The sequence below is a fragment of the Pan paniscus genome, chromosome 8 (assembly GCF_029289425.2).
Source record: "Pan paniscus chromosome 8, NHGRI_mPanPan1-v2.0_pri, whole genome shotgun sequence".
Lineage (NCBI taxonomy): Eukaryota > Metazoa > Chordata > Mammalia > Primates > Hominidae > Pan > Pan paniscus.
This window is the reverse complement of record NC_073257.2, coordinates 32500558-32520642: the sequence shown is the minus strand read 5'-3', so window position 1 is coordinate 32520642 and position 20085 is coordinate 32500558. Positions and strand designations below refer to the sequence as shown.

Here is a 20085-nt window from a genome sequence, read left to right as displayed (position 1 = left end):
CTGGGATTACAGGCATGAGCCACCGCACCCGACTTCAATTTCTAATGTATGAAAATGGGATTCCATTGGGTAGGGGACTATTTTGTTCTAACACTGGCATCTAACTGCCTAGCAATCGGTAGGTATATACAATGAATAGTTCTATGGTTAGGCACACAGATTTAGGAGTTAAACACTGTGGATCCCAGTCCTTGCTGTTTACTAATTGTGTAATCCCGGTACAGTATATCACTGTAACCATCAGTTACCCATCTTTAAAATAAAGCCAGAATATAGACTCTATGTGATAGTGGTGTTAAAAGAACATAATCATGCACGTAAATTGCCTAGAATAGTCCATAACACCATTTAGAACAGAATGTATGTTAGCTATGACAAGTACTGGGCTGAAATACATTGAGGTTGGGATTATTAGAAAATGAGAGCGGGGGCAGTAAAGTGATCTTCAAACTTAAATGTGTATGGAATTTCCCGGAGGCTTGTTAAGGTTCAGTTTGCTGGGCTCCACCCCCAGAGTTTGTGACTTAGCAAATCTGATTTGAAGCCCAGAGTTCTTCTTATAAATTCCTAGGTAATGCTGAATCTCCACACTTGGGCAACCGCTGAGTTAACAGCTACATGCCAGGCAGCCTTTTCCACCAGAGATAATGACTTATGCCAGTAGTTCTTAAAACGTGCTCTGCAGACCTGCACAAACCAAAGTGACTCCTTCTGAGTTCCCAGAAGCAGTTCTCAGATTATTCATTTTGCCACACATGAAAATCCACTGTTTGGAATCATCTGGACTTTTCTCTACCCTCTAAACAAATATAGAAAGCATGCACATTCAAACACTTTATACAAAAGCCTATGAAATGCTGTATTATCTTCAGGAAGAACTTCAAGTAAAATAGAACACAATGACCAATAAATTCTTTTTTGGGGGAAGTGTTGTGGTTTGACTCTGTGTCCCCTCCCAAATCTCAGCTTGAATTGTAATAATCCCCAAGTGTTGTGGGAGGGACCCGGGGGGAGGTAACTGAAGCATGGGGGCGAGTTTTTCCCATGCTGTTCTCTGACAGTGAATAAGTCTCAAAAGATCTGCTGGTTTTATTAAGGGAACTCCACCTGCACACGCTCTCTCTTGCCTGCTGCCGTGTAAGACGTGCCTTTTCCCTTCTGCCATGATTGTGACACCTCCTCAGCCATATGGAACTGTGAGTCCATTAAACCTCTGTTTCTTTATAAATTACCCAGTCTCTGGTGTATCTCTATTAGCAGTGTGAAAACAGACGAATACAGGAAGCTTGTCACACTTCTGAGATGGCCACTTGATGCCAGATCAACTATGTGACTTGTGGTCTTGGCCCACGAGACTGTCCTTCCATGTTTCCCTCTTCCCACACTGCATATCTTGACATTGGCTCCCAAAGGAGTTACTGATATCAGACCCCCCAAAAAAGTTTGGTGAGGTAAAGTAAGTCTTCCATGCAGGGTTTATTATGGACAAATCCAAAAACCAATTTTATTGTAATGGACCAAAAAAGTTTATAGTAGGAGTTATTCTTTATAATGAAAGAGAGGTATGATATATGAAAAAAGATAAATGGAAGGTATCACATCAATAACGCAGTCCCTTTGAAAACCAAAGGGTCATTCATTCATAACCCATCAGTAAGACTTGACTTTCTTTTTCCCTCCTCGAGATTTAATCACTTCATAAAGCCCCCATTTTCTCTTTCCAATCTTATCTTCTGTGGTAAAAATATCAAATCACAGGGGATTAATGGAGAAAAATAATGCTCTTTTCCTTTTATTTTATTTTATCCTCCTTCTCCTCCCCTAAAAACAGCTTTCCTGCCACTACCAGATCCAAATTACTCACCTTTGGCACAGGCATCAGGTTTATATTTATTCCTTAGGGTGGTTGCCATGACTACACTTGAGTTACCAAGGAAGAAGTGAAAGGTTGGACTCAAGCAATCTTTGAGTGCAGCTTTGTAAATTTTTGACCTGGGCAGGCTATTTTGGAAATAAAGAGGATTGACCTGAAGGAATTAAATAAATAGCCTCCATAGATAGAGTCCTACTGAGGTAGGAGGTGGGATTCAACTCCAGGGCCAGGGCTCAGACACTGGACCAGATTGAAGACTAACTAAAACAGGACCAAGGAGGAAACAGCTTTAAATCAGGCCCACTAGTATGGCATGCCAATTTACCATTACCATGGTAACACCTGGGAGTTACTGCCCCTTTTCCATGGCAATGACCCAATGACCCAAAAGCTACTACCCCTTCTTAGGAAATTTCTGCATGAACTGCCTCCTGATTTGCATGCAATTAAAAGTGGTATAAATAGAACTGCAAAACTGCCCTGAGCTGCTTCTCTCTGCTGAGGGGTTGACCCTACTCTGCAGGAGCAGTCAAGGAGCTGCAACATCACCAGGGCTATAACGCTGCCTCTTTCATAAAGCTGTTTTCTTCTACCTCTAGCTTGCCCTTGATTTATTTTCTGGGGAAAGCTAAGAACTCTCATGGGGTAAGCTCCACTTTGGGGGTCACCTGCCCTGCATCACTACTAATTTGGTCACCCTTGACATGGCATGACTTACTGGGGAGAAGGGTTTCCCGCTAGGGCCTTGCTCTATCATTAACACTCAGAAGAAGAGTTTTCAAAGATCCCAAGGAACACCTCATGGCACAGGCTTAACGTGACACTTCACCTCCTGCTTGCGATAAATTACCCTTACTCTCTACAGTTCAGTTTATCATTTCATCTGGCAAGAAGTCACCATAATTGTCTCTCCAAAGCTGCAGCAAAAAAACAAATCCTACACGTTTATTACAATTTATGAGCACACTGGTGGAACCTTTATGTTATGGCACACGTGGTGAGAATTTCAGACTTGGTGCAAGGGCCTTCTTCTATAGACAGGGAACGTGGAGAGCAGAGAAGGGAAGTGACCTGCCCCACAGGTTGGGGGTGGGCAACTCCCTATGAAAACCACATCTGGAAGCAGACAGCCTGCTAAGGAAGAACCTGTGTCATGTCCCAGTGGGTTCCTACCACACATAACAAGTGAATAACCAAAGCAAGACATTTTCTTGTACAGTTAGATCCTGAACCAAAACTGGGGCTATATTCCTGGTTCCAATGTCCAGTACCCTGTGAATTTTGGCCATCATAAGTGACATTTTTGGACAGGTGTATTGGCTCTTGCCTGTAATCCCAGCACTTTGGGAGGCCAAGGCCAGAGCTCAGGAGTTCAAGACCAGCCTGGACAACATAGCAAGACCTCACCTCTACAAAAAGTTAAAAAAATGAAAATATTGGCCAGGTGTAGTGATGCGCGCCTGTAGTCCCAGCTACTCAGGAGGCTGAGGTGGGAGGATCACTTGAGCCCAGAAGGCAGAGGTTGCAGTGAGACATGGTCACACCACTGCACTCCAGCCCAGACGACAGAGCCCTACCTCAAAAAGAAAAAAGAAAAAAAAAATTAAAAAATAAAAATAAAAATAAACAGAGGAAAGAAAAGAAAAGACAGTGACCTTTTATAGGACCTCAACATCGCATTAGAAAATCCCTCATTCCTGTAGCCTTTGAAAAGCAAGACCCTCCTCTATTTGTGAGTGTCCGGTGGTTTGTAATACATCACTTTTGACTAAGTCACTACATTTCTACCCATTCAGGCACAGACTTCAGTGAGCATCCAGTAAAATGTCCAGCTTCATTCAGCTTTTTGGTTACTTAGTCATTTTGACTGAAACTCTGTACCCGCTGGGATAGGAACCATTCGTTCAAAAACAAATTTACAAAATAAACTATGATCCTAATCCAGTTTCTCCACTAAAAATCCGACTAATTTTTCAACAAATCATACTTTCGCTCTTCACAGTCACGTCAAAAAACGTTCTGCAAGAGAGAAATTAAGGTAATTGACGTTGAGAACACCGCTCACTACAGATACAATTTTCCTGTGTCTGTCTTATCTGTTCTTTATTTTTTTTCCATTTTTATTTATTTAGATACATAATATTTTACGTATTTGCAGAATACATGCCATATTTTGTCACATGTGTAGAATATGTAACCATCAGTCAGGGCATTTGGGGCACCCATCACCTTCACTGTTTATCATTTTTATGTATTGGGAACACTTCAAGTCCTCTCTTCTAGCTATTTGAAATACACAATACAGTTTTGCTAACTACAGTCACCCTCCTCTGCTACAGAATGTCGGGGCTTATTTGTTCTATCAAACTGTATGTTTATACCCACTAACCAACCTCTCTTTATCCCCCTTTACCACCCACACACTCTTCCCAGGCTCTGATATCAGTCATTCCATTCTTTAGCTCCAGGAGATCAGATTTTTTTAGCTCCCACATATGAATGAGAAACATGTGGGATCTTTCTTTCTGTTCCTGCCTTATTTCCCCTAATATAATGACCTCCAGTTCTATTCATGTTGTTGCAAATGACAGGATTTCATTCTTTCAGATAACTATTGTGTATATACACCACATTTAGTTATTTACTCATTTTTCCTGTACATTTCTCACTTCTCTTATTTTCTAATGTTTATTTTTCTGTCTCTGATTTTCTTCTTCACTAGAAAATATCTTAATGCAGCCAGAAGCTCTCAGTGGTACCCGTGGATGGAGTCCTTATGGAGGAATACTACGATAACAGGGGTAGACTCTTTGGAAACCCAGAAAAACTTTACAAATAAAGAACATGAGAATAAATCGATATTGGATAAATTGACATTGAATAATTATCAAATTAATACCTTAGCTTTAAATTGTGAAACAAAAAAAATAAGTATTCCATTGCATTTATCTTTTAAAATGCAGCAATGAAAAGCATGTTTACCACATAAACACTTTGTTTTCAAACAGTATTCATAAATAAGTCAATTGAGCTAAATATGATTTAAAACTACCTTGGTGGGAAACCAAAATGCTGTAGATACAGTGGCAGATCGTTGCAAAGACATTAGGGGTCCGGTAAATTTTATAGAAAAAAAAAATATGACATAAGTTAAAAGCATTACTAAGAAGGAGGATATGTAATAAAGGATAAAAATATATTTTTAAATTGAAGCTATGTGGGGAAAACATATCAGCCAATAAACACTGAATACATTTAGCTGTGCACTGCTTTTTTTAGTTACTCCTATCAGATTTGTTTACATCATATCAGATAATATAAACATGACGTCAAAAGATAAAAAGCCTTTATAGAGCAAAAAAGAAAGCTCCATTTATGGCCTATATTAATAAGAATTCACAAGAGAGAGAAGGATATTCATTAACCCATATATGAGGAAAAGTCTATCCACAAGTTAAGACCTACATCCTTCTTCTAAATTTGCAATGTGTTTAGCTGCCTTCAAATTCACCTTGTCCGAGCAAGATAAAAGCTTCTTACTGGCTTAGGTTTTGCAGATAATCTTCAGGCCTATGAGTTGAAGTCAGCATGAGTGTTACTTATAAAGATGTTCATTATGCTGTGACTCAAACAAGTGGGAAAATAAGGTGGTTAAATGATCAAGGTTTCCGTGGGTAATACATGGGAGAAATCAACAGAGAGCAAGGACATTGGGAGCTGCAATTGTCAGGACACTTCTTATGAAAGGACAGGGGTGGGAAATGTATACATTTAGCTGAACCCTAAAAAGTAATCCCAGCATTGAAGCCCATTACTGTACACCGGTGAGTATTATATGCCTCAACACATGCTAAGAGGTCCTGGAATCATATCTCCACTCAGTGAAGAGACATAGATAACACTAGAGTACCAGGTTATCAAAATGACTCCAGTATCCTACTCCAAATCTGAAACCTCAATGTAAATACAGGGATCTGAAGCTACCTGTAAATATTATCATTTATTCTCCTTGTCAATTCTCAGCCTCCAGAGTAGCTGAGATCACAGGCATGCACCACCATGCCTGGCTAATTTTTAAAATTTTTTGTAGAGATGAGGATTTTGGGATGTTGCTCTACCTGGTCTTGAACTCCTGGCCTCAAATGATCCTCCCACCTTGGCCTCCCTAAATGCTAGGATTATAGGCACCGGCCACTGTGCCTGGCCCCAAGTGGTTTTTAATGTGGGGCATGACAGACTATCCATTGGGGTGTTTGTTTCTTTTCATTTCTATTTTTTTGTATGTTATAATGTACATAATACTACTTACATTATAAACATACTGCTATGTACGTATATACTACTATGTTTGCTATAAAATACAAACAGAAATGAAAAGATGTACAGGCACATTAGATATAAATGAGCAATGCTGAATAAAAATCATCAGCACTTACTGAAAGTTTCCTGTGTCTGGCATTCTGTTAGTCACTTTACCTGAATTAACTAATTTAATCCTCAAAGTCATGAAAGAGGTAGAGGTTCTTATTATTCTCATTTTACAAATGAAGAAAGAAAGGCACAGAAGTCTATCTGTCTAAGGTCACAGCTAGTGACCAAAATAGATGGGGAAAAGATGATAGATAGACAGATAGGCAACACTTAAAAAAAAAAAAAAAAAAAACCCTGAAACACACCATATTCTAATAATGGTCATTTATGATCACTAGATGATAAACAAGATTTTTCTTCTATATACTGTTTTGTATCTTCTAAAATATCTATAATGAACAGAATTGCCTTTATAACTTGAAAGAAATATGAAATAAGGAAAAGCATTAAGTTTTAAAATGGAAACACTGAAATTTAGTGAAAAAGGTAGAAAACCAAAAGACACACTGAAGAACAAGGTAGAAACTTACATTACTTGAGAAATAAAGAATGGGCATGGGCTGATTTTTTAATCATAATGTGCACATTTCAAAGTGTGATGATGGTCAAATGAATAAAAACAAATCTAAGAAACAAGCCTCCATCTGTGAAAATAAGCTTCAACAAGAAATGAAATCACTTTGAAAACGATGTAAGATTTAAAGAGAAGGATTCGAACACTGATGTTCCATGGTTCGGTTAATCAAAAATGCTCAAATGTTTTAGATTGTGATGGGTAAAGGACACAGAGCAATGCCTATTCTAGACAGCTGAGGAAAATTACTTGCTTCATAAGGATTCTAGGCAGGTTTCTGGAATTAAATTGGTGGCAGTAATCATGTTGTTATTAGTGTAATTGCTTTCTGACATCTGTTTCACTGTCATAATCAGTTCTCTGATAATAGCAAATGACATGAATAGTATATATCTAATCAGTAATATTCAATGCTTCACCAAAATAAAATTGAAATTATATACCAATTATATACTCTCCTTACCAAATTCTCTTCAATCACGTAATATCACACATATGATATTTACTGCAATAATGAGGATAGGCCAGTCCTTACTGTCCTTTCCTAGTAATTTGTTTTCAATAATTTTTATGAGGTCATATAAATTAGAAGTTCCTTGATGAAATAAGAATGTATACATTGTGGCTCAAGGCATAAGGATGTGTAATTTTTAAACAAAATGTGTTTTTATTACATTTTTATTACCAAAGCTTACTATTCAATGTACTCTGTCTTGGAACTGTGAACTTACTTAGTTTTTAATGATAAATTTAATATTAATAACAGTAAGATTGAAAGAGTATTTTAAGGCTGAGCCTGCCACCACAACTATGGTTATGACCTTCAAAAATAATATAAACTTCCTGGGTTATATTTGTAAAATGAAGAGATTGGACCAGATAGCCCCTAAATCCTCCATCTAGGAAAGTTTTGTAATCTTATTTGAAAGCTGCATACTTATCTAAAGCTTAAACACTTGAGTTTTTAGTTAATGTTAATCTTCTCCCTTCTCTGTAGCCAAATGAATAAAACTTTTATTTTAGTTTTAATCCTAAGAGATTCCTTTCCTGAAAAAAAAATAGCATTTCACAACTATATATAGATATTAACTGTCAATCCAAAACACATTGCTGACCACTGGCATTTCCAAGATAGATTTTAGTGAAGAAAAAGAATCTACAGGACATCAGTGCATCAGAAAATGACAGGAGAGTGGTGAACAAACCCTTTGGGTTCCAGTAACATTACACAGGAAATTAGTTAACATTTAGTTTTTGTCTTCAATTATTCCTCCTTATCAAGAAGTGATTTAAAAAATTCTACTGCCAACCTATTCAAACGATGAAATTTTAGATTGTTTGAAGATCTAAATGGCTATTTAGAATGAAAGCAAGTGAATTTTCATTCAACCTTTGTTATCATAAGATGTTAATACATATGCAACCTTAACAGGCAGCAAGAAAGTAAATGGATGTATGCCCAAAATCTACATTCTAAAGAGTCTGCCATTACACATTAATCTCTGTCGAGTATCTCTAGTATCTGTTTAACAAACAAGTAACAGTTACCATTGGTGAACGCCCCAGATCAGGTACTAAGAATTTTCTGTTTCATATTTTAATCATCACAAAAAAAAAAAAAAACACCAACATGTGAGGTGGGCATTATCATTTGATTTTACAGAAGACAAAACCAAAGAATTAAGGGTGAAGCAATTTCCCAAGTACACAGAATTAATAATTCATGAAACTTGGAATCAAACCCAGGCCAGTTCTTTAAGGCCCCTGTGAGCTGAGTCTAGATCAGTGGTGTCCAATCTTTTGGCTTCCCTGGGCTACATTGGAAGAATTGTCCTGGGACACACATAAAGCTCACTAACACTGAAGATAGCTGATAAGCTTAAAAAGAAATTGCAAAAAAATCTCATAATGTTTTAAGAATGTTTACGAATTTGTGTTGGGCTGCATTCAAAGCTGTCCTGGGCCACATGCCCAGGGCACATGGGCCATGGGTTGGACAAGCTTTCTAGACCTTTCTCTGTTGTTTCTAAGCTGAAGGTAGCAGAGCAGCAACTTTTTTTTTTTTTTTTTTGAGACTAAGTTTCGCTCTTGTCTCTCAGGCTGGAGTGCAATGGCGGGATCTCTGCTCACTGCAGCCCCTGCTTCCCAAGTTCAAGGGATTCTCCTGCCTCAGTGTCCTGAGTAGCTGGCATTACAGGCACCCACCACCGTGCCTGGAAGATTTTTGTATTTTTATTAGAGACGGGGTTTCACCATGTTGGCCAGGCTGGTCTTGAACTCCTGACCTCAGGTGATCCACTGGCCTCGGCCTCACAAAGTGCTGGAATTATAGGCATGAGCCACCACACCTGGCCCCAGAGCAGTAATCTTAAGCAATGCTTATAAGGAGCCGAAGCTTAAACTTGTAACACCTAGAGTCATCAGAATTCACTGGTGAGCACCACAGTCCAGGTTGCATGTGTCACCACTTTTCTAATCAATCAGCACATTGTTAAAATCAGCAATTATATCACACTTATTTATCTTTATTCCCAATTATGAAATAACCATAAAAATAAATTCAATTAAGCATAATTCAGATGGAACTGTTTGAACAGGCTGCAGTTGTGTACACTGTCACACTCAATTTCCAAAACAGGCTTTTATAGCAAACATTTCTATCTTTGTTCTATAAGACTGAATAATTGACTTAAGTTCATCTGAGCTCACACTTTTCAAAAGCATTTCAACACCTCCATAAATTTAAGGAGACTATAGCAAAGTGACTTGTCTGTTTTACTTGGACTTAAATTCCTCTGATTACAGATTTCCAATGTCGTATTTATTATCATGGGCTAGGAAATCACAGAGTAAAGTTAACAAATAGTATAGAAAATACTAAAAGCTTGAGTTGTTTCCAGTCTTTTATATGTAAATGAATAATTCCATAATCTATTCTAGCAATACAAGTGAATATTTAGAAACTGGAAGTTTAAATTTTTTAAAGTTATATATTAGCCGGGCATGGTGGTTCACACCTGTAATCCAAGCACTTTGGGAGGCCTAGGTGAGAGGACTGCTAGAGCCCAAAAGTTTGAGACCAGCCTGGGCAACATAGCAAGACCCTGTCTTTACAAAAAAACTTAAAAATATTGGGAGTCTGGGGTGGAGAGACTGTTTGAGCCCCAGGAGTTGGAGCCTGCAGTGAGTCATGATCGTACCACTGTACTCCAGTCTGGGCAATAGAATGAGACCCTGTCTCAAAAATAAATAAATCAATAAATATATAAATTTATTGAATTGTAACTATTTTTTCCTTCTTGTTTCACCAAAATGCAAGTAATGGACAGAGGAAATGGTTTTACGTTAGTCACTTTTTGCTAATATCTTGTCAGGTTAAGAGTCTTACATGAACAAGAAATAAACTAAACCAAAACAAAAAGGACAGGCCTCCATTGCTGATTTATGTGGAAGCATGTGACAAAGCAATTTACATAGGCAAACAATGACAAATGACCTAACAAGTTCAGTTACAAACTGAACGATCACTGCAGACTGATGCACATTTATATTCTATGTTTGCATTTCTGCATGTCTTATAAAACAAATTGCAAAATCCATTAATTTTGCATTTTGGTGTTTTCGTGTTTGCAACTCATTACAAAGTTAAACTAGGTCAGATCATTTCAGCAAGCACAAACTATGTAACCACCTTAGCGTTCATCCATAAATATTGTAAAATTATCAGAACCTGACCTAAGCCACCCATTTATCATCTTTTACTTTCTTTCCAACTCATTTGTCTCTGCCTGCCCACCAACACACACACACACACACACACACACACACACTCTCTCTCTCTCTCTCTCTTACTCAATGAGAAAACAGAGCAATGTTGCAATTACTAAGAGAAACAACCGTATGATCTGTCCTGAAAGATAACCTACTGATAAGAAGGGCTTATGTGTTTTAACTTTTGTTCTTGTTTGTAATTTCAAACTTGCATAAGCTTGATATTTCACTTTTTCATTTTTTTTTTTACTTCAACCTGGTGAGGAATGTCTTGCTGGGTAGCATGTTACAGGTGATTACAATCAGCCCTTTTAGTCCTCAAACAATCTTATAAAACAACTGTTGATTTAAAAAAAACCTTCAATTCACCTCGCAAGCAATACTTGGAGAAAATAAATAATGTCTCTTTTATAAGACTTTACAGTTTCTTAGTGAGAAGAGAGTTCCAAAAATTTCTTGAAAGGCAATTTTGAACTTATTCCCTGATTCCTTAAACACAAATAAAGGCTAGAAAGTCCCTATTTCACAAATGCTTAGTGAGTACCTAATATGTGCAAGGGACTATTTTAATCACCACAAAAATTCATCTTTGCAAGAGCCATAAAATTAATTACAGTGAGGAAAAACAACATTCTTTCTTCTATTTATTATTGTAATTCCCGATCTCCTTATTGGCGAAAGAACAATGGAGTCAGGATTGCCTTTCTTTCAGGGTGTAAAATTGACTTTAAAAAGTGGCTGAAACTAAACAGATTATTTTACATATCCTGGTCTCGAATGCAGCTGTTATTTCTTTATGCTGTTAGAACCATTTCGTAGCCCCAGACTTCACTGATAAAATAAAATGGAACTTACTCATTTTTCCTGCTGCCACTTCTTAAGATGAGATTCTCTTTCCAACAGACTTGATTCTATTTGAGTGATTTCATGGATTTAAGGACTTCAGGTTACATAAAACGTGATATCATCTAAGCCTTAATTAAATTTTTACTAGGTGTCACAGCAATATTCTTGCAAGTGATAAAAGAAAGCCTTTTTAAAGTCAAGTTGCATTTTTGGAAGGCTGTGATCATTTTTGTTGAGACAGTGATCCTAACATGGTTTCCTGTATTGGTAGTATAGATTCTCAACTCACTTATGCACCTACTGATTGTCTTCCCCCATGCCTATAAATGAGCTCAAATCTCCTTTGCCAGCAAAAAACCCTCTCTTCTCTTATGTTCCCCTCTGGCCACTCCCTCTCTGTCATTTACTTCCCAACCATACTCTTTTTTTTTGTTTTCTTTTGAGACAGGGTCTCACTCTGTTGCCCAGGCTGGAGTGTGGTGGACCAATCTTGGCTCACTGCAGCCTCAACCTCTTGGGCTCAAGAAATCCTTCCACCTCAGCTTCCGGTGTAGCTGGGACCACCGATGTGCACCACCACATCCTGCTAATTTTTTTATTTTTATTTTTGTAGAGATGGGGTCTCACTTTGTTGCCCAGGCTGGTCTCAAACTGCTGGGCTCAAGCGATCCTCCCATGTCAGCCCCCCAAAGTGCTGAAATTATGGCCGTGAGCCACCACACCCAGATCCCAGCCACGCTTTTTAAAAGGCTGGCACGTCATCCACCTTACTGCATCCTTCTCTGATCTTCATCACTACCCTACCACAATCTGCCACCAGCTAGCCACCATTCCTCCACCAAAACCACTCTTATTGAATTCCCTGATCTGTCCTAGTGATGCCTTTCCTAATCTGCCTCTCACTCTAGGTTGCTCCTCCTATATCTCCCGCCTGGGGGCCCATTCCTCAGTTTCCCCTTCCCAGACCAGCTCTCTAGGACTCTGACCTTGACCCTCTGCTCTTCTCTGATTATTCCTGCTCACTGGCTGGTTCCCATCACCACCAGATACACCTCGATGATTTGACATCCTGAACTCATCTGAGCCCTCCCTGCTGAGCCCCAGTCCTGGGAGAGTTGCTATCTTCACTGGTATGTCCCATGAGCACCTCAGTACTCGCCAAGTCTAAGGTTGAGCTCATGTTTCTATTCCCTAAAGCACCTGGAAAACATGAGAATTATCTTAGCTATCCTCCTCTTATCTGAAGCCTGCATCACATTCCATCTTTATTGATCCAGTAGTGCTGAATTTGGTCTATCTCTAGACCTGCCCTTCCTAGCTGCTCTCCACACTAGAGAGACCCTTTGAAGAGCCCATCTGAGTTTGTCACTCAGCTGATAAAAAACCTGTCTGGGTGCGGTGGCTCAAGTCTGAAATTTCAGCACTTTGGGCCAACTGTCAACTTCATGGGAGAATTCAACACCCGGCTAGGTGTGCAAGGCCCTTCCTAATCTTGTGCCTGCTCTTGCCCAACAGGCAAGGGCAGTTCCCTGAAGATTTCACAGTTCTCTGCCCCAGGATTGTTCTCTCTGTTCAGGATGCCTTTCCATCGTCTCTGCCCTCCTGCCACTCACACTTCAAATGCAGACCCAGACATACCTCCCTAGGAAGCCTTCCCTGACTCCCTAGGCTAACATCTATGCTCCCATTTCTCAATGCCATAGTGAATGCACCCACTCTCTCTCTCACACACATATATACACACATCACATTTTCTTACAATTGTCCTTTTTACTTCATGGTAACCTCTACCTGGCAAAGGCTGTATTTTGTATCCCTTCACATCACAATGCTAGGCGCATAGGATACATCTAGCAAATGTTTGTATAGTGAATAAACAATTCTTCTCAGAGCTAAACCTCACTATCAACCCCAACCTAACAGCATATTAATGTCACTTTAATTCAGTCATCTCAGTCCTTTCGAAACAATTATATCTTGAGCCAATTTTGTTTAGTTTATAGGCTAATCCAATTAGATAATTTGGGAAGCTTGAAAAGTTCTACTAATGTCTGATAATATTAACAAACAGTCTATTGCCAGATGTGTATTGAAATGGTGGCATAGGTGGTATACAGATAGTGTAGCAAATGGGATATTGATTCGGTCCTCAGAGACCCCTAACCTCTTTCTTGAGCAGTTTTCTCTCAGCCCCTTTTTGGTATATCTGTCCATCTGCCTTTGTTAACCCCTCTCTCTTCACAGACACACACAGACACACAGACACACAGACACACACACACACACACACTCTCTCTCTCTCTCTCTCTCTCTCTGTGATTTTGTGCTGTTCTTGATCTAACCAGGGGCCTTGCCAAAGGCTTCCTTTCCCAGTCCATTGAAACCTGGACACTATACCTGTCTTTTTAGCACACCTGTTCTAGGTTTCAAATGCAGAAGATATGGATGACCATTCCTCCTCCTTGCAATATTTCACATTTTCCAAGATATATTAACTAAACCCAAATAAATGACTCTGTAAGTTAATGACAACCTGCAAGTTCATGCAGGAACAAGGACTGGTTCCATTGCTTTCAAATAACACCATGAAGACGTCCACTTCTATTGCCCATATGTTTAGGGCTAGACTCAACCAAAACACTAAAGGCCTCCATACAGTTCTGGAGAAAAAAAAAAAAAAAGCAAAATATGAAATGCCCAGGAAACTCTGAACTCTGAATGCTTTTTAAAGATTTGTATGCATTTTTTATTTTGACATTTCTTATCTTCTATTCATTGATGCAATCTTAGAACAGGTGTCTTTTTCTTACACATAGATTGCTTACTTTTTCGATTAATTCACTAACACACAGGTAGCATTTTGGATTCCTTATACACAGAGCATCATTATCCAAAAAAAGTTAACTTATCACCCAAGGGAATTGTGTAATCTCCTAAGGTGGTTTATTTATCCCTAGAAACAAGTACATTAATAAGGTCAAAGTATTTTCTTGCTTCAAAGTAGATGACGCGGCAGAATTTCGCTTAGTGTCCTCAGCCCATGCCAAGAAAAGAAAACTGTTTCTGAGATCCTCATCTCATTTTACACAACATGAGTTTGTTAAAAAATAAACTCCTTGAGTGTTCTTTTAATGCACCTTTTATTGGAATAATGTTTTCCACATCCAGATCTGGCCCTAGGCTATCAATGAGTGAGTGGGAGGGTTGTGAATAAGAGAAAAGCTTTGCATTCCAGCAGGCAGCCATGCAAGTCTGAGCCTGCTGGAGGTGCAGTCGGCACTTCTAGTTAATTGCAGCACTGCTGCAATTTACTGTTCCCATGGCCATCAAAGGCTCTCATTGGCCTGAATTTTTCCCAGACCTACAACAGTAGCACTGCACTTGACTATCATTAGACCGAAGGTGATATGGTTTTATGTCTGGTACTTTGAAATATAGATTCATCAATAACCAATACTTAATGAGATTAAGTAAAGTTTTCAGAGAAAATTCCATGCCTTGCCCTGCCCTTTTTTGTCTCTGCCTCTGACATCCTTAACTTCCCACTTCCAACTTCCTTATTTTTTCTACTGAAACCCACCAAACATTCAGAGAACAGACATTTTTGACAACAGTTATTATGACTAGAGAGACGAGTAATTTTACTGCTGTGTTACAGATGAAGAAATGGAGGTTCGAGGGTTAATATTTTTTCCCAAGGTCAAAATGGCAACGAGGAAATTTCAGAGCCAAGATTTGGACTCAAGCCCATCTGGCATCAAAAGCATCCTTTTAGCAACCACAAGACAATCGAATGTTGTCTTCCCTGGAGAACTTTCCCACCACACACACCCCCGCGGGACTCTTCCCCAGCTCTCTTGTGCAACCACAAGTATTGGTTTGTCCCTCGCACTGTATCCATGTTATACACATGCACATAGTCTCTTGTAAGTCACACCCCTTATATATAGAAACCATGTCTTTTTCTATCTCACACAGTGAATTAAAAAATTCGATTGACAGTAGAAACATCTTCCAACTGAAGTTACCCTGGTGGAGGAAAAGGTTAACTAATATAAAAATTATGCAAATTGAACTTTACAAAGATATTTCAAATTATATCATGAAATGTCATATGTTTTAAGCACACATCACACATACATGTGTAACATGTATCATCTCCAACTTATGTATAAAGAATATGAGATAGAATGGCTAGGTTTTCAATTAACCTACAACAGTCTATTTTATTTCTAATAAGTGCATTCATGCATTCCTCCGTGTTTCTTTTTAATTACTGATTAGTTATTGAGTAAATGAATGGAAAGATAAATGAGTCAATGCATTTATTAGATGCAAGATAGACCTTTGTGGGCTATTCAATAAGTCAGTCAACAATTTTTAAATTAAGAGCCTACTATGTGCTAGGTGCTATGTCTGAAGCATAGTTATACTATTTTTGTTTTGTTTTTAAATTTTTTAAATTCTGGAGAACCCCAATAAACAAAAGTATTAAATAAACAAAATCAATAAGCATTGGCTATGGAGCACTTATGAATAAATGAAAAATAATGAATGAATAAACGAAAAACCCATTTGTTTGATGGGTTTTTGCCTCTTATGTCTGGGTGCAGATTATTGGACTAACAAAAACTATGATATGTCATCCATGAAAGAGTTAAAGCTCTGGGTGTGTGCGCAGTAAAGGGATTGCTGGGTCAAAAACATAAATCATTCTACCATAAAGACACATGCATGCAAACATGCATTGCAGTACTATTTACAATAGCAAAGATGTGGAATCAACCTAAATGTACATCAGTGATGGACTGAAGAAAATATGATACCTATACACTATGGAATATTATGCAGCCACCAAAAAGAATGAGATCATACCCTTGGCAGGAAAATGGATGGAGGACATTATCCTTAGCAAAGTAATGCACAAACAGAAAACCAAATATCACATGTTCTTACTTGTAAGTGGGAGCTAAACGATGAGAACACATGGGCACAAAGAGAACAACAGACACTGGGGTCTACCTGAGGGCGGAGAGTGGGAGGAGTGAGAGGAGCAGAAAAAATAACTATAGGGTACTAAGCTTGCTACCTGGGTGACAAAATAATCTGTACAGCAAACCCCTGTGGCACAAGCTTACCTAAATAACAAACCTTCACATGTACCCCTCAGCCTAAAATAAAAGTTAAAAAAACAAAAAAGAGTTAAAGCCTTCCCTTTCATGGTTTCCCACTGCCTAGAAAGTTCATCTATACCCATAGGAAAAATAAAATGAGGACAGGAACTGCTAGCCAAATAAAGGAAGACAGTAAGTGAAACACCAAGAAAGATGAGAAAAATAAGACCCAGGTACAAGAATTGAATATGTAATATCAGAATGGGATTAAAAAATCACCCAAGAAAACCAACAGAGAAGAAAGAATATATCACAGTCACAGCGTATGACTTATCTGATGAATGCCACTGGACATCTGAGATTTGAATCATTTTAATGGTCATTGATAATATGCCCTACCAAATGAAAATTATGCAGAAAAATTCATTAAGTATTTATTAATTGCCTTCTATATACCAAGCACTATGAAAGGTGCCAAGAAAATAAACAAGCAAAAAACAAACAAAAAAAAGGAAACAAACCTGGTTCTTACCCTCATAGAGCTTACAATTTAGTGGGAAGAATAGTCCTCAATTGAATACTTACACAAATAGCAATATAATTAAACACTTTGATGGATTTCTCAAGACTCTTTCAGCAGCAAGTAACAAATCCCAGCTCAAAATCAGAATTTCCTGCTTTATCACATTGGGCAGTCCAAGATTGCTTATGGATGGCTCTAGACTTTTATCTTCCCAATGCAACAACTCCCAGGAAAAAAAAAAACCTTCTCTCTTCCGGAGCATAGTTAGAGAAAGACCAGTTAGCCTGAGGTCCAGGGGTGAAGATACACTCTGCATGGCCACTTTTGAGACACAAGCTGATCACAGGAAATATGCCACTATTAAAAGAAACCCAGGAGAACAACATAGAGTGGGGAGAGGACATTCCTAAATAATGGGAGGGTGCTGTTACCAAAGGATGGGGGAAAGAGATACTGAGGAGATAGAAATATCAGATGTTCACACCATACCATGAGTATGGAAGAGAGGAAGAACTCTGGAGAATGTTTCAAGAAAAACAATAAAAGCCAAGGTAAGAAAAAAATGTGCTCTGAGTATAAGAGAAACAAACTGTTGATTACATGGAAGATGCTGACCTGAACGGATTAAAACGTCAGCAAGTGGATCACATTAAGACTGTGAAAAGAGTTAACTCAAGTCCCTGAGTGTGGTACTAAGAGATTGTATTGATTCTTTTGTTGAAAAATATTTAAAAGGCTACCTAGTGATCTGTATCTGAAAAATCTCTTAAATATCTATTTCCCAGGGGCTGTTTCCCAGTTGGACTCCTTTGCCTTGAGATAGGTGGAAAGCTAATTATGCAAATTTCATGGCTCTATCTCTAATTTCTATTTCACTCATTGTTTATCCATATATCATTTTTAACTATGGAATTCTCTCCAGAGAAGCAAATTAACAGATTTTAATATTTTATCAGACAATTCAAGTTGTGGGTTACAAATTAGAGAGGATTAAAATCTTGTCCTTTCACAGCCTTTGAAATGTTATTCAGATTTACAAAGCTCAGAAATTTAAAACTACTCTTGATAACACCGATTAAAGTATCCCTTTCTCTGTTCTTGCTAGCTTAGTATATGACTGGACAATTTGTAAATCATCCTTTGTAAATGACTTCTCAGTTCTTCACAAATATATATGACAAATTATCTTACTTTGCAGTCACTCCATCTCTACCTTCTCTGTACATTTTGACTTTTTTTTTTAATTTTTACTTTTGATATGGAGTCTCACTCTGTTGCCTAGGCTGGAGCGCAGTGGCATGATCTCGGCTCACTGCAACCTCCACCTTTTGGGTTCCAGTGATTCTCATGCCACAGCCTCCGAGTAGCTGGGACTACAGGTGCCCGCCACCACGTCGGGCTAATTTTTTGTATTTTTAGTAGAGGCCTTCCAAAGTGCTGAGATTATAGGCATGAGCCCCGGTGCCTGGCCTGTCATTGATACTTTAACCCAGGACATCACATTACAGAAATTGTGACTTAGAAATTTTGCTCAAAGAAACATGTAGTAAGAAAGTATCAACAAAACTCTTTGCATGAGTGATAAACCTGAACAAACACAGCACCATTTATAAAAGTGGAACACTAACAAGCATCCTACAGCAAATTTTCAGAGAGCTTCCTATGCTTGGAGCTAGAGAGGCACTGGAGAATGAGTCACAGAAGGCAGTTTATAGTCAAATGCAGGCACAAGTAATTACTATTGATGATCAGTGAAACGATGAAGACATCAAGGCTAAGTGGAGATCTGAAGGACAAAAAGCCAAAAAAAAAAAAAAAAAAAAAAAAAGAGGAAAGCGTGCACCAAAAAGAGGTAAAAGCACGTGCACAATTTCAGAACAGAGACAATGTACGGGGATCCTGGGGAAGAACAGAAAGTGCTGAACTTGAACCTGAAGAGGTCAAACAGGACCAGATACCTTCAGCATGAGAGCAACGGAAAGGCAGAGGAGTGGTTCCAACAGAGGAGGGACACAGTCAGATTTGCATTTTAGAAAGATCTTTCTGGCTGTGGAATGAAGAATGGGTTCCAGCAGGGCAACTTTGGAGGTAAGGTGGGAAGCCTTTGCAGTCAGCCAGGCTAGAAAGGCCAGGCCTGTTGAAGACAGAACAATAGAACTGGGGGCTGGAGAAAAGCCATCTGAAGTCAAACAAAAGTCCTTGGCTTAAAAAAAAATCAGCTTCTTATTGGCCATGCCTATTTTCAAACACCTCTTCTAAAAACAGCTTGACAAAACTGAGATTGCACCAATCTGGCTTCCTGCATGGAGCTGTTTTGCAATGTCCAGACAATGAGACTGTCATGTGCAGAATGACTTTAAATCTTGCTTGTTTTTAAAAATATCTGAAATGAACAACAGATGTTAAAAAGATAAAGAAGGCTAAACAACCAAGAAATAAAACAAGCTGCCTGGCTTTTCCATGTACTCCTGATTAAAAAATACTCAGATCACCAAGCCTGACTTCAGAGCCGTAGCCAGTCATGGACTGTGCTGAGCTGGAGGTGGAGTTCACATTTTCAAATCAAACAACAAAATTGTACCCCTCTCATTTGCAAATACCTGTAGTCTAAATAAAATAATAAATTCTATTGTCTATGGAGGGGTAGCAACTTGCAAACTGTACTCTCATTCAAAGTAAATCTCCAATGGGATCGAAATGAATCAGCTAGTGAACCATTGTTAAGGAGGATCCTAAAGCTTGGAGATTTTACCTTTCTTTCCAAAGCTGTTTCTTAGGATGCAGCAAACTTAAGACAAAGTCTTGATTGGAGCGTTGCTGGTCCAGAGATAAGATGCGAAGAGGCAGATTGCGAAAATATCATCATGTCCATGTGTTATTTGAGTTGAGCTCACTCCTCCATCGTGATAGTTCCTAAGAAGCCAGGTATTAACATTTCCTTCCCTTAACTGAGTTGTTCATTTTAATTAAGCTATCATTCCCCATTTGTTTCCTAGGAAACAATTAGATGTAT

At 38.5% G+C, this 20085-nt stretch overlaps 1 protein-coding gene across 1 annotated transcript in view; it reads right to left on the bottom strand.

Annotated features, from left to right (window-relative positions):
- The window catches only part of PLXDC2 (plexin domain containing 2), a 470362-nt gene that overhangs the window by 438507 nt on the left and 11770 nt on the right, over positions 1-20085 (bottom strand). The window lies entirely within an intron of this gene.